Source organism: Protopterus annectens, chromosome 12.part0 (genome assembly GCF_019279795.1).
Source record: "Protopterus annectens isolate FY-2018-M chromosome 12.part0, PAN1.0, whole genome shotgun sequence".
Taxonomy (NCBI): Eukaryota; Metazoa; Chordata; order Ceratodontiformes; family Protopteridae; genus Protopterus; species Protopterus annectens.
The window spans coordinates 549,467,335-549,484,353 of NC_056746.1; positions in this window are offsets into that span (position 1 = coordinate 549,467,335).

Here is a 17,019-nt window from a genome sequence, read left to right on the forward strand (position 1 = left end):
TCTGCACCTATTCCACTCTGAACTCTTCTCTAAAGTCAAGACACTGTCACCTGCTCCAATCTACAATCTACCAAAATTCATGCCTGGCAGACCAATATGGCTAAAGGATATCTCCTTCAACAACGTAGTCCAAACTGGTGATATCCATCCTAACCCTGGACCTACATTTATTAACCTCCTTTATTAACAACACTCATCCCTTACCCTCTTCCTCCCATCTCAACACCCTAAATATTTTTACAATTAATGCACAAAGTCTAATCAACAAAGTACACCAATTTCAAGCTTGGTTAAGCCATAACCGACCAAATATCTTAGCCATCTCCGAAACCTGACTCAAGCCCTTTATGTCCGACTTTGAGATTCTGCCCCCAGGATTTCATTAAAATAGAAAAAAAATGGCTTCAGAAAGCAACCAGTAGTTTTAAAGTACATAAAGCGCTTTTTGTTTTTTTTTCTATTTTAGTAGTTTATTTTGTGTTTTCTCGCCCAGGATTTCATTGTCTCAGAGATGACTGATTAATGAAAAAGGTGGAGGCACTGACCTATTCTACTCCAACCTTCTTACCTTAATTCACCTCCAAATTCCAATTCCTCAATTCCAGAACACTGAACTAACTGCTGGAATTCTAAAACTAAATAAATATAAAAATATCTGCATCATTGCCCTATATATCTTACCTGGCAACAATACCTCTACTCTCAAAAATATTCTCCTATGGGCCTCTACTAAAATTAACTATGAAACGTATATCCTTGGTGATGTGAATATTGACTGGAATAAAATCAATTGCCCCTCTCCCTCCTAATCCATTAACTTCTATAACTTCACTCAAATAATCCTCTCCATCACTCGACCTAACAAATAAACCCTCCCGGATCCACTATAGATTGAATCCTAGTCTAAGATCCAAATAAAATAACCAATTCTGGTACAATTCCTGATACCTTTAGCGACCACATCCCAGCCTTCATGCATTGCTCAACTAGTTTCTCCCCACACCAGCATCAATACATTCAAGCTCATAACCTCAGTAGCTTCAACCCAACTACTTTCTCAAATACTTTCAAACAAATTAACTGGCAAATTCTAAACATCCTTTCTCTTGACAAGGCTATAGAATAGTTCAGCTCTGTCTTCCTTGATACTTTAAACTCACTAGCCCCACTAAGAAACAAAAGGATAAAAACTAAAACTTCCTCTTGGTTATCCAAAGAGACAAAACAGATTATGCACCACAGAAACAAACTATGGAAGCTTTACCAAAACAATAAACTGGCCAATACCTTGCTCCAAAATAAACAGCTCCGCAACCATGCAAAACAACAAATCACCAAAAACAAAAACTCCTACTATATCAAACTTCAGTCCAATAACAATAAAACCCCCCAAAAATTCTGGAACTCAATAAACTCACTCTTCAATCCAGGCTCCAAGAATAATCCCTGTCCTGATCCAAGTAAATCTGACCTTGAACTAGGCTCTGAATTTAACTCCTTTTTCATTGACACTATTACTACCCTCACCAAGACATTTCCCAATAATAACCCAGCTGCTGTACATTCTCCCTCTTCTAACTCACCTCATCTGTTTGAACTCAAACCCATCTCCACTAACTTTATAAAAAAACTTTTGTCCAAACTTAAACCTTGTTCTAACGCTCCCGGCAATATTCCCTCTTACTTCCTAAAATGTGCTGCTGATGGCATTGCTGTCCCAATCAGCATCATTATCAACTGATCCATAAAAGAATCATATGTCCCCAACTCTGGCACTCAGCTTATATTCTTTCTCTTCATAAAGGAGGCACAAATACCAGTATCTCAAACTTTTTCCCCATTGCTTTGCTCTCACCAATCTCCAAAATCCTAGAAAAATGCATCCACCTCCAACTTATGCCTTTCCTGACCCAAAACAATCTTCTCACTCCTACCCAGCATGGCTTCCATCCAGGCCATAGCACAATAACCGCTCTACTCTCTTTCCTAGAAACTGTCAATCAAGCCTGAGATTCAGGACACTTAGTTTCTACTGCTTTACTCAATCTATCTAAAGCCTTTGATACTGTTTCCCACAAGCATCTTCCCTGTCATCTCTCAAACCTTAATCTCTCACATAATGCTTTATCCCGGTTCTCCAGTTATCTATCAGACAGATCACAGGCAGTCAAATGGAAGAACTCCATCTCTTCCTTCCTACCTACCCCAAATGGTGTACCACAGGGATCCATCCTTGGGCCAAAGCTTTTTAACATCTTCATCAATAACTTTCACACTGCTATTTCCGATGCTAGAATCATTCAATACGCAGACAATTCAACCTTAGTCTGCTCTGCCTCAAACCTCTCTGAATTGCTGACTAAAACTCAAACTGCCTTCTCAACAACTGAAAACTGGATGCGCCAAAACCACCACTCTCTTAATGTGAATAAATCAAAGATTCTACTATTCACTCCCACAAAGACCCTCTCCTATGATAAAAACAACTTCAAAGTCTATAGTCAAACCAACTCACCTATAGAAGTAGTCCCCTCTGCCAAACTACTTTGCATTACTGTAGATGAACACCTCAAGTTTGATATTCATATTCAAAAAAATATTAAGAAAACCCACCAAAAACTAGGTATGCTTTATAGGAATAATCACTTTCTCTCCAACTCTGCCAGGCAAACTCTGGCCTCGACTTATCTTCTTCCTTCCTTATTATACGGAGCCCCTCTCCAAACCAACCTGTCCTCTTCTATCACCTCTAAACTAGAAAACTGCTACAACAAAATCTCTAAATTTGCCTCTAAATCTAAAAATACCACCCATCACTGCCTAACCCTACAATCTCTGAATTGGCTTGAACTCCCAAACTATCTAGACTATCTCCAACTCACTACTGCACATAGACTCATATTTCACCCAACAAAATGTTCCACTCTAACTAACATCCTTCCCCCTTATACACCCAACAGAGCTCTCAGATCTGAAAATCAGAACTTAATTACTATCCATAAACCTAAACGTCCTTCTGGCCAACTTCTCCTATCTTTCTCACTAGGCAAAAAATGGAATTCCCTTCCCTTCACAATAAGAACCATACCAAACTCAGAAAACTTCAAAACCCAACTATTCAAACACATGTCCACTAAATGGAAATGTACCTGTCTTCACCCAACCTAATCCGAGGGGGTTCTCACTCTAGTTCCCTACCTCTACAACTCTCATAGTTATCTTCCTATGAGCCTAGCTAAGCTCTCAAAAATTTCTATAGCTTCTCTCTAAGCTCTCAAGTCCTACAGTTACCCTCACATAGCCCAACCTTGTAAATATTGTAAATAACATTCTACTGTTGATGTTTGTATGTAAAGCGTATTTACATTTCTTAAAAGGTTTGTATGTAAACTGTTTCCACACCTAACACATATCTGCTTTCCTCAAATGAAACTGTATGATGCCTACCTTTAAGCTTAATGAATTTGTTAACTATGCATGATATTGAATGCATTTATGAGTAACTATTCTACATAATTTGTTTGTGTCTTTTGGCTTTTCCCGGTTAGGGGTGGCCATAGCAGAACTCCGGTCCGCTAATGATTGGCAGTAGAGTTTTTACATGCTGGCTTGCCGGGCCTAACGCACAACCTTCAATGAAGGAATGCCCGTTCACGCATGTCGCCACACAGAAGATGCTCTAACTGAGAATCAAACAGGCAATGTCTAACTGTGAGGCGACAACGCTACCGCAGCACCACCGCCGAGTAACCATTCTACATAATATTATCTTTAATATTAACTATCAGTTGTATCTAAATTGTATAATGCATCTTGGAGCTTTTTCTCCCCGAGCCTCCAGTGAAAATGGATCAATTTGGCCCAGTGGACTTCCCCGCTAATCAAACTGCAAATAATTAAATAAATAATATGGCTGACAGCATATATGTGTGTGTGTGTGTGTGTGTGTGTGTGTGTGTGTGTGTGTGTGTGTGTGTGTGTGTGTGTGTGTGTGTGCGTGCGTGTGTGTGTGTGCGTGTGTGTGTGTGTGTGTGTGTGTGTGTGTGTGTGTGTGTGTGTGTGTGTCTGGAGAGATGGTGTTCAACTGGGCAGTGCAGAGGAGCTGTGCATGTCTGGTTGTGACCAGCCTGTGATAGGGATGTGTGAGTGCTTGTCTGCATGGCATCAAGCCATGTGGATGTCCAACATAGGGCTATATTGGAAGCCATGGACTGTACATGGCCGGATGTACAGTTCACCATCTCTTGGCAGGGATGGGGGAACTGCTTCTGCCAGGAGTATCACTGGCACCACCAAGCCCAATGACAGATGCAGTACTACTCCCAATGTTCACTGCTGTCTGCTGGATCCGCATCCCTGATGGGACTGGCCAGGACAACTTGCTTATGGCCTGCTCCAATGTGGTGTGGACAGCACCCTCTCTTTGGTACTGGTGTTGTTACTGCCACTACGGGACTGTGAATGTTCATAGCCTTGTGGGCTCTCAGCTGATCATGTTGCTGACCTACATCCACCTGGCTGATGCCCTACTCCCATCAGATGCTCAACATTGCACAGTTGAGCAGTGACAGTTTCTCACCCCAATATCAATCCATGACATCGGCAAGATGACGTATGGCATCACAAATGCAGTGGAGGTCGTCAATATGACAGGAAGTGCTGCATTCATGACCCTGATCATCTGTCTGGTGTTGCAGTCAGTAGGCACCTGTGCCTCTATAATGGACCACAACATGCATCTGGTGACACCTGCTGTGGCACTTGTGACAGGGGCTTGATGGGCAGCAGTCCTCCATCAAGCAACCCTGTTCATCTGCCTGTGTGTGACCTCACCTGCTCCCTGGCTATGGCTGGTGTCTACACTCACACTCACCATAGTCAACACACTATCCTGTTCCATACTGCCACCCTCAACCTGTCCATTATCCTTTGTTGCTGTGGACTGGGTATCTGTGGGCATACTGACTATGTGCGGGGACATGGTGGGTGAAAGTGGGATACCAAACAATGGCACAGATTCAGGCACCAACAACCCCACCTGTGCCTCACTATGACCACCATCATCATAAGAGTCTGCTAAGACACTGACATCAGGTTGTGATTGGGAGAGACACCAACCCCCATGTTCACCTGCGAGGGGAAGACAACATATGTAAATTAATACCCTTCAATAAAATGTTTGCTGATCTATACACATGCACACACACACACACACACACACACACACACACACACACACACACACACACACACACACACACACACACACACACACACACACACACACACACACACACGCATGCACACACACACTCCTGGTACAGTCTGGCACAGCTTTAACAGCTATGGGCCCTTCAGGGCAGACCTAGCTGTAGTTGTGCCAGCCAAACTTCATCTCTTTCACAGCTACTGTAAGGCCCACAACAAAGGGTGACAAATCCTATTGTGTGATGGGCCTAGTAGCAGAATGGTAATGGTAACTAAGACCAAGGCTATTGGAGTGAGCTATACAGTGTCAACAAGTCCCGTACTGTAAGAGCTGACTTACTACTATACAGGCCACATGCAATAACAAGGTGTAACGATATGTGATGATAACCAATGAAGGTACAAGCCTATACACTATCACTGCAGTACCTACACAGTTCAGACTTACAGGGATTCATTTCAGACAACATTGCAGGACATTCTGCAGTACATACAGGAAACATGTAAAGTACTAGGTGCATAGCCTCATAAAACGATACCAGGCTATTGGCCCTGTTGCCCTCATAAGCCTAGCCCAGACTTTTGCTCATGTCCCTTCAAATCCAGCAACTGTGTCCCCTGTCCAGCTGGGACACACTCGGGATCCCCGGGATCCCAGGGGTGTCTCATCCATTTTCCATGCAGTCATCCGGCTTCTTCCTCAAGAGGGCTATACATGTACTCTGCTAGACATGGGGAGGGAGTGTATTTTAAAGACAGTCTATTATGTGGGACACTACACCATTCAGCCAACAATAGCATACATGTCACAGACCAGGTGAGGGCCTTGAGTGCATGTTGTGTGCGTGCGGTTTGTCTTACAGATATGCAGGAACACCATCAAAGCTGGTTTGGAAATGGCCTTGTATGCCAGACACAGGTCACCTATGATCAGTCCGTATGAGACTGAGTACAGAGACAGGGCTTTCAGCATATCTGTATAGCACAGGTGTTGCAGACCCTGGATTTTCCTGGTTAGGAACCTCTGTGGTCTCTGTAACTGCTGCATTTGCTTGGAAAGGTACATGCAAAAGGGGCCATTGTACTTGGAAATATGTCTGATAAGGGTGGAGTACAGGGATGTTGTGGCCTCCTGGTTCCTGGATGACATACCCTTAGTTGTAGGTGGGCCATGTAGACAGCCTTCCGTACAATGGTGCCCGTATGGTGGGAAACTGTCAGGTTGCTACCAAACTTGGTGCACAGGTTGCCTCACACCTGATTGCATGCTCAGGACATTATTGCTGTCATAAGTAGTGTGGATTACATCTATCACAGCAAGGAGAATGATGCATCTCTTGGCATTCAGTTTACAGCAATGCATTTTGCACCAGTAATTAATTTGGGTGAGGGTCTCTTGGAGGATGATCACATCAGTAGGGGAATGTAAGACAGTGGCCAGCTTGCAAACATCTGCAAACCTTGTCAGCCACAGACCACTGCTTTTGTCTTGTACCTCAGATATGTACATCTCAAACAGTAGAGGCCCCCAGACTGATCCTTGGGGTTCTCTGCTCTGTAAGACTCTACTACTAGAGGTGGGTTCCACTACTTTGACCGAGTGGGTACTAGCATTGAGCCACTTAGCTACACATCTGGGAACATACAGGTTGATGCCTAGCTATGTAGGCATATGTATCCGGCCACCTGGGGATTATTGAGATAGAATTGGGCTAGGTGAAGGTAGGCATTTTTCACCATCTTCCCCTCATCCTTGTGTTTGTTGACCACTTCAGAGAAGTCGACTAGGTTTAACAGGCCTGATCTCCCTTTGACAATACCCCAGTGTGTGGGCTCAGGCATTTTGAGGTTGCCGATTTCCCTGCTCATAATGTCCTTGATATTGCCTGCCATGCCCTTCCAGAGCAGGCTAGTTAGGCAGATATGCATATGATTGGCTGGGTCAGTGGATGGCTCCACCTTTGTGTATAAGGATGACAGTGGCTATCCTCTGTGCAGATGGGATGACACCAGTGCTCAGGCTTTGGTTGACTACAGTGTGTAATGGAGCTGAGAGCTCATGCCTGAGGTCATGTATGGTGCAGCCAGAGATGATATCAGGCCTATGGAGATGTCTGTGTGCTGCCTTTGAGACGGCATTACAGACCTGCTTCCTGATGATAAAGGGAGGGGGCAGGTGCTGTCCATGCACATATGTACAGATGGGGGGGACATGGGGATGATTTTTACACTTCACCTGTCTGCAGCAGGTCGCCTATATCTATGCCATATGTGCATGTGGTGTTATTGACCACCACTACAGAGAGACTTGGGTGCTGCCGCTGGGATTGCAGACATATGTGTGGAAGGCCTAGTGATTGGCCTTGTTGAATGTTTCCAATTTGCACTCAAAAATAGCCTTAGGGTAATTCACCTGTGACCTTATTTTCTTGTTCAGTCCAAGGTGGCATTGCTTCCAATAAGGCACCTGTTCCTTCATGACCCTGTCCAGCAATCATTTTTACCAATTATGGTATTTGTGTATTGCTGCTGTCCACCATGGACATTTACCCTACCTTGAAGAAGATGATGTTGTCCTGTCAAGTATTGTGGAGTCCATACAGCTATGTAGGTGCTCACATATTATTATGGTGTGGGCTTGGACACTACTGCTAGTTCCAACAGATGGGATGTTGTCTGTAAAGCAATGTCTACCTGCTCTGAGGAGATTTATATTCATTTGTTTAAAGTTAATTTTATTTGACCCTGACAAGGGCGGTAGAGGCAGGGGAGCTGATGACCTGAACAGTGATGTCTATGTGGTCAGATCTTACCAAGGAGGATGACACTGTAGGAGTGCTACAGTGGCTACTCTTGTTGGTTAGGACCAGTTACAGGATATTTTCACATGTTGTAGGAGTGTTGACCTGTTGATCCACTGCATTGGCATTGACAAAGCCAAGGAGTCTCTGTGCATTCATGTTCAGGTGGCATAGGTCATGCACACTATGGTTGGGTAGTCAAAGTCACCCAGGAGCAGGGTAGATTATTGAATCCTGACAGATTCCAGCAAGTCCCAATAGGTGTGTTGGGTGTCTAGAGTCATGGTTGGAGGCCTGTAGCTAGCTATGATTTGAGTAGGTGTTTTGTCAACTGTTAACTGCACTAGCACTGTCTGCCATGTGTCATATGAATTGGCAAGCCTGGAGGTGAGTAGGTGTATAATAATAATTAACACTCCACCACCTGTGGCTTTGCAGCCCTCCATTTGGGGTCTGAATGTATGATGAGATGAGTAACCTGGCAAGTTTAGTGTGCTCTCCACAACTGCAAAGCAGGTGTCAGTGACTTCACAAATGTCAGCATCCTACAGGACAAGGTATGCTTGCATTGACATGGGTTTCGTGCTAAAACACCTAGCTCCTGTTAGAACAAGACATCTGCACAAAGGCACATATCACTGGTGGGCAAAGGCTGGAAAATAGTGACAATTTATGAATCTAGATGAAAGGCACTTAGTTGCCAGCAAAGACGGTTTTGCATTCAAGGGTCTACTCTGCAGGATACGATATCTGACAATCAAATGTATGCTATTATGTTATGACTTTAGTCTTTAATGGGTTGCCAGTGATGTGTCAGACAATACACAACTGTATGAGGCATTGACTACATATATGAGGCAAACATGTGGTCAGTCTGCAAAACTCTGGACAATTGTCAGGAATGGGCTCAGTATATAACATACAGTTCAACACATACTTCTGCGCCTGTTGGTTACTATGCACATACCCTATATAAGTCTCTTACATTTGTAGGACAGGCATATGTATCATAGTAACATTCACAGGTGACATATGAATATTTTCAACATCCCACGTAGCTGGCCTAGCAGTGTCACAGTCAGTATTGGACAATAGACACTCCAGTAGTAGTCATACATGAGATGACCTTTGCTGGGGTGACTCAAGGGCCAGAGATATGGTTCATGCCACTGCAGACAAAGCAAGCAGGAATGGCAATAGGTGCCAGACAGCAACATGTGAGTCATGCAGGTCTTATTGCAACCTAGTATTTAACTTCCTATTTCACATTATTGCATCGCCCCTTCTGCATTCCATTACAAGCATATGTGTTTGACATACCTGCTATAGTGCTGGTGAGTTTCCTCAGAATAATGCAATTGGTTAGAATTGTGTAGTTGCAGTCTGTCTTCATGTAGATGTGTTCAGACCTGTGTTGCATAGGCAGCAGCTTGCCTTTTGTAGATAATGCTCATGAGCAGTTGATGGCCTGTGCACCAACCGGTGTCTCCCACTTGCTACTTGCATGTAGAGCAGCTGTGCTGTCTTTCCATTAGCCAATGCAATAGCAACACAGTGCAATAATTAAGTCCTCCATGTGGGCCTTGCTCCCTTTCCTTAACTGTGGAGGACATTATGGAGGTGTGGGGGCTACAGCTTCACAGATGGTAAGTGGAAATAGTTCTTAGGACAAGACATGTGGAGACAGCCCAACAACATGGGGGACAAAGCTCCAGAATTGGGTACAGATTTTAAGTAAGTATTGCTATTATACACGTGGAGGATTGCTAGATTAACAGGGATTGCCTGGACATGCAATTTCTGTGTGACTTGATGTCTGACAGTGATATGTCTCTGACATACCTCTCTGCTGTCCAGATGTCCACAGACTGCCCAGAGGTCTGCCTGTTAAATTTCGTTTGTCCCTCAGACAATTTCTGCTTTTGAGAAATCAGTAGGATAATTTGAGGATTCTAGTCCGTAAATGTTGACATCCATTGGTGTTTCAAGCATCATATCCTAAAGGGATGTCATGTTATAACAAACCCTGTAACACCAGCAACTGTTTCAGTTTGTACCACCATTATGTGAGCTATGTCCCTCATTTTGGTCCCCTGTCCCCCAAGTGTGTCATGCTTTGTCCAGATGTCTTGCAGTAAGAGGTTTAGAGGTATGGTATATCATTATTTAGTGACTGCACTCCTGATATCATCCCAATAACTTAGCAGACTCCTGGAAGTGGTATGCGGCAGTGGTCATAAATATGGTCCCACACCCTGGACATTCTGTGGAAATCTGTACAGTCAAGAGTTATGTATGTCTGGCCATTCTTAACAGACTGAGATTGTGTAGTAGTGTTGTGTATAAATGTTTGTTGGGCTGAGTAGAGAGAGAGTAGCAGATGTGAGTATCATAGATCTTTTTCTGTCTGACTGTGCATGCGCTACAGTTGCTGATGGTTTATCAGGTGTAAATATTTGCAGGGGCAGACTGAGAAATGACCTGTAACACCTCAGGATTCCCAGTAGACTGTGAGTTGGGGCAGTATATGCTGGTGTAGTGTGTGTCTAGCAATCAGGATATGTTTGTTCAAAAAGTTGTTCTAGTCTAGAGTTCATTTGGGGTACTGGTATGTTGCTATGACTGTGGTGCGAATGGTTGTGGGTGGAGAATTTCTCACCAATGTCTGCTTTTCCCTATAGTTCCATCCCTGTAGTGCATGATGTATTTGGAAATGCATGGGTAATTCCCCAGAACTGATTTGAGGTAGTGTCATGTTTGTCTTACTGTGGTTCAGAAGGTGCTGGGTGAAATGGTTGGCAGCTCTCAGTGTTTTTCTCTTCTGTTACATGACTGCAGTCATACCTCTCCACTGTCCAGATGTCTAGACACTGTCCAGATGTTGGCTCATATGTTTGTTCTGTTCCCTATAACAGTTGTGGGTTTCTGACAAATCACTGGGATGATGTGAGCATTGACATCAGTAAGCGATGACAATCATTTGTGTTTGGGACCTGGAATCTATCAGAAAATATATGTTAAATCAAACTGTACTACTCTAGCAGATTTTTACACATCTAACAGCCATATTTCAAAGATGTCACTATTGTTTGCCCTTTATTCCCCCATTTTGTCAGGCTTATTGCAGATGTCTTGCAGTAAGAGGTTGTTTTATATATATATATATATATATATATATATATATATATATATATATATATATATAAAATACATATAAATATATATTCATATAATATATATATATATATATATATATATATATATATATATATATATATATATATATGTATATCAGAGTACTACAGATATATATTCTTCCCTTATGTTAAATGATTGTATGGGCATGATATGTTTGTAAAAACATTACAAATTCCTACAGCTCAGATGGTGTAGAGGTATATTGCTCTGACTGTTGTGCACAGGATCCTGGATTCAAGACGTGTTAGTGATGGCTTGATTTCATTCATGTTAAATGGCCATAATGCAAGCTATGTTTATAAAAGCATTGCAAATCTTCACAGCTCAGATGGTGTAGTGGTATGCTGTTGTGATTGTAAAGCACAGTGTCCTGGGTGTGAGGCTTGGCAGGGCTGAATATTTTGTTGCTGTGCAGAATAAGGGCTGATGGAGACAGAGTGATTAAAGCATTTTTAAGCAGTTGTAAGCAGGTTTGCACAGTTTTGCATGAAGCTAATTGTTGCTAAGAGATGGTTAAGTCCACATAGACCCGCCTACTCCCGCTTACACCAACACTCATTTTAATTAGAGAAAAGAACAGAGGGTGATAGGAAAGTGGTGAAATGGAGGCAAGCAAGGGGTAAAACATTAGGAAAACCAGCTAGGGATGTGCAGGATTGGTATAGGAAAGGACCATAGCTCTACATTTCTTCTGCGCAAGAGCTGGGAATAATATGTAGAATTTGGAATTTACAGCCTCACACCCCACAGCGAGGGGTGCTGGTGACAGACATTTGGTGAATAATTTGTGGGTAATTAATTAATTTCACTGTACATGGGGTGAAATGTAGAGCTATGTATGGGGCAATGTTTTTTTTTATGAGACAGATGCCCTTTTTTAGGTGACAATGGGATGTTGGGGAAGGGCTGTAAGTATGTTTGAGAAGGTAGGTTGGGTAGGATAGCTAGCATTTGCAGACAGACACACAAGACAGCAGACAGGGGTGGTATATGTCACATGAGGGAGGTAAACACCTTAGATGGGGAAGGTTGTTGGGAATCAGAGGCCCATGAGCCCTCAAATGGATACAGTGGGACTGAGGTCCCCACCCATGGGTAGTCACCACAGCACCTTCACAGTCCAGAAGGTGGCTGTGCTGGGGGCTGGATAAGAGGGGCAGCCTGCTCCTCGAGGTGTGCCAGGTGGCCCTCCATCTGGCACACCTGCCCACCCAACTTGGAGAAGATGATGCTGCGTACCATACCCCAGAACATTTTGCAGGTGATGGGCTCCTCTCCATGCCCGCTCCCAGGAGGGGAACAGGTCCTGTCCCCTGAGGCAGTTCCAATGCCAAGGTGGTACAGGACCAGCAAAGGAGGATGTTCTGGGTTGGGTCCTAGACATGCTGAGACCCAGTGCCATGGCCAGATGGGGTGGGGCAGGCAGATATGCTGGGATCTGCCCTCCCAAACTTGCTATGGTGCTGTGGTTTTCCTAGCTATATTGGTTAGTCATGAACAACACATTTCAAAATTAGTTATAACAACATGCATCGGTGTTCCCATTAACCTAAACACAACCCATTTGAAACAGTTCCATAGCAAATGGAACATATGCATAAATGGGACAACAGTATGCATTTTAACAGCATACAAGTTACATTGATGGCAACAGGCCACCAATAATGGTATTTAAACATGGTATGTTATTATGCAACCACTGAAATATATGAACAATAATAGAACACAAGTCCCAACAATAGGTTTTGAGAACAACATACCCGTAGTATATGAATAATAATTATTGATGTAGATGACAGGTTGGGGGAGAGGATACAAGTCCATTAACAACTGTAGCTGTATCTATTTTTCACAACAGTACTGCTCAATACTCTACAGGTCTGCCTCATTTTACATTTACCTATGGCCCATAGCTTCTGTGGCACATACATACTTGTTAGACTGTCAACCTGTAATGGTATAGGGCAGACTGGGTGAACTGTGGCTACTTTACTGGAGGGGGCTTGTACATGTCAGGGTTACATACTTGACTAAGAAGGGGTTCCCTGCAATGATGTTGTGGGAGTCTGCTACTAGCATAGTTCACCTGGATTCCTATCTGTGTCCAAGGTGATCAGCAGCAGTGACCACTAGCCATGAGAGTGTGACACTTGAGAGACATGAATCGAGAAGAGGGCATGGTGTATGTATGTATCCTGCTGTCATTTGCAGGCATGGGGTTGGACAGTGGGACAGTTGTACATGGTGTATTGTTATACCTTTCAAACAGCTACTATATACATTTCATTACCTGTAAGACTTGAGAAAATATATGTTTCCACTATCTGACTGTTACTACAAATATTCAAGATTTCTTAAGTGTATATATGCACATATCTCAGTACCACTCCCTGGATTCAAAATGGGCCTGAGTGTGCTAAAATGGACCACAAGGCTGTTTCTCATCACATTGAACTACTGAGGAACTGCTGTCTCATGTTTGAATGTTTTCTGCCTAATACTCCCTGGGTTAGACAGTCTGACCTTGTAATCCTGAGATTCATGCATGACAGATAGTGTACTGTGTAGTAATATCTTGAAATTATACAATCTGGAAAGCAAAGGTTAACACAAGGCACTGCAGCAGAGGACACACTATAATACATTTGACATTAGTATTCAGGGTTCGGATCTTAGTGCATAACATATGTCATATTCCATGTACATCTTGAGTTACAGCTCCCACAATCTACTGTTTTGCATACTAGCTGATTGCCAGGACAACCTCTGTTAATCCATGCTGTCAACGCCATATTTTTTGTGCAGAACCTGTACACATTCTATTTCTACAACAACATACTAGAATAAACATAACAGTTGGTGGCTTAGGTTTTTATTGTCCTTATATGACACAGTGCTCTACTACTGCATATGCTGTAGATGATTATTAGTCTGGCAAACTTTTCTTTAATTGTTAGACATGGAACACAGTAAACAATTTACTCCTTATTTATTTCACTATATACTGCAAAGTAGATGTGTACTCACCAGCCAGTCAGTGCAGCCTTGTCAGTCTGTCTGCATAGGCCTCAGCATTGCTAGCCCTTTCTGCTGCAGCTGTAGGCATAGAAAACAAACATAATCCATACCTGTCTATCACATACTTTGGCTAGAATTTGGTACAGCTATATCTGGGATACTTGCAAACTGCTGGGGCATGGTTGTCCAGAGTGTCTTGAATCCACTGGGCCAAGAGCACCCTCTTCCTCTGCATTAGGTAGGCATAGTGATGCTGTACCTGCTCACCAGTTCAGGGATGCCAGTGACATTGGTGAGATTGCGTGCCAGATGGTCCCAGGCCTTCGCTTTATTCTGTGAGTCCTGGTATTGGCCCTGCAGCAGTTTGTCCTCCTGGTTTGCTACAAGGAGCCCAGCCATTACTCTGGACTCCATAAAGCCCCAGCACTGTGCCCTCACCAATGCCTGACATAGTTCCTACTCAGAGAAAGCTAATAGATTCTGGCTATATTCCCACCTGTGCCATTTAAATAAGACTGTATTCCCACCCTTTGCCATCATAGGTTCATAGGGTCATAGGTTTATACTAGGCTATCTGCCCTAAGGCATTTATAAGCCTAGCCCAAAGTTTTGTGGCTTACGCCACCCCTTATGTTAAAAAGTACTGTGCCCATTAGTTTGTTGTGCCTCTGTCCAGCAGTGACACAGAGATGATTCCCGGGGTAAACCTATGATCTCCCATCCACCGGTCAAGATTTCTCTTGAACAGAGCCAGCAAGGTGCTCTGCCTCACATGGACCAGGATTTTATTCCAAAGCATAGGGAGTCTCTGGGTGACAAATCTATCCCTCCAGCATGTCCTATTTATATCCATGCTAAGGTTTAAGTTGTTTGCTCTAGTGGATCTGGTAGATTTGGATTTTTTGAGGTGGAGCATGTCCATTAATTCCGGGTTGGACATGGCCTTGTATGTCAGGCACAGGTCACCTCTGAGCAGGTGGTATGTGACTGAATAGAGCTGGAGTTTCTTCAGTCTGGCAGCATATGACAGATTTTGGAGTCCCTTTATCCTTTTGGTGAGGAACTTTTGGGGTCTCTCCAATTGCTGCAGGTGTCGGGTGAGATACATCCCGAATGGGGCATTGTACTCGATCATTGGTCTGATAAGTGAAGAGTACAGGGGAACAATGGCCTCACTTGATCTGGATGTGAATCCCTTCATGATCAGGTGGGCAATGTAGAAGGTCTTTCTAACCACTTTAGCAATGTGAGCGTCAAAAGAAAGGCCACTGTCAACCTGGGTCCCCAGGTCCCTGATAACCTCTTCTGTGCTTAATGGATTGCCACCTATATGGTAGCTTGGGGTTACCTTGTTTTTCCTGAAGGGTATGACTATACATTTTTTGGCATTTAACTTCAGGCCATGGCTCTGGCACCAGTTATCAGTTTCCGTGATACCCCTCTGAAGGATATCTGTGTCCGATGTACTTTCCACTATGGCGCCCAGTTTGCAGTCATCTGCAAACTTTGTCAGCCATAGTCCTCCTATGTTTGCCTGTACTTCTGAGAAGTAGATGCCGAACAACAGGGGCCAAGGACTGAGCCCTGTGGGACACCACTTGTGACCGGCTTGGAGTCTGACATGGCGCCAGCAACTCTAACCCTGTGGGTTCTGTCCTTTAGCCAGTTTGCAACCCATCTTGTGACATATGGGTTTACATTTAAGCTGGTAAGTTTCTCTATAATACCTGAGTGGGGTATTGTGTTGAAAGCTTTTGCAATGTCAAGGTAGGCTGTATGGACTGCCTTTCCCTCATCAATGGCCTTGGTGACTGTTTCGAAGAAGTCAACCAAGTTCAAAAGGCATGATCTGCCCTTGAAAAAGCCAAACTGGGTCGGGTCCTATGTCTGCAAGTCCCTTATGTCTTTGTTTATGAGTTCCATTATGATCCTCTCCATAGCTTTGCAGACCAGGCTTGTTAAGCTTATGGGGCGGTAATTACCAGGGTCCGTAGAGGCACCGCCTTTGTGGAGTGGGACCACAGTTGCCGTACGCCACTCCTTGGGCACGTATCCTGTGGTAAGGCTAAGATTAAACAGCTGCCTTATATGCGGGTTTAGTTCCTCGTTGAGTTCGTGTAGCACACAGCCGGGGACACCATCTGGTCCCCTTGATGCTGTGTTTTTAGCTTTAGAAAGAGCAGCTTTCACCTGCGCATTTGAGATGTCTGGGAGGCTACACTCCGCTGGGATAGTTATCTCTCCTTTTGGGGGGGGAGAGGGGGGTGAAGTTTACACTGAACCTGTCTGCCAGTATGTTGGCAATGTCTGTGGGTTCAGTGATTTTTGTATCATTTTAGACTAATTCTGCGCATATCTGGGAGTTTCCACCCAGGTTTCTAACATAGCTGAAGAAGGCCTTATGATTGTCTTTTGAATCTATTGCAATTTTTCTCTCAAAGTTGGCCTTGGATGATTTTATGAGTGCTCATATTTTTTTACTAATAATGATCAAGGGTGTCTTCTCTTTTATGGATTTTGCTCTATCATGTAACAGCTTTCTCCTCTTATTGTAAAGTTTGTTTATGGCTGGGGTCCACCAGACTGGACGTTTGCCCTTGGTGGAAAGAATCTTGGTTTTATTAGGGATTGCCTGATCCATACAGTCCTGGAGGTGTTCGTAGAAGGCATTTGTAAGGGCTTCCGCAGCTTGAATTGTGGTTTCCACTGGCTCGGGGGCCTTAAAGGATACCACACCAGTCTTGAGTAGTGTGAAGTTTGCTTTACAGAAGTTTTTCACTGTGGTCTTTTTTGT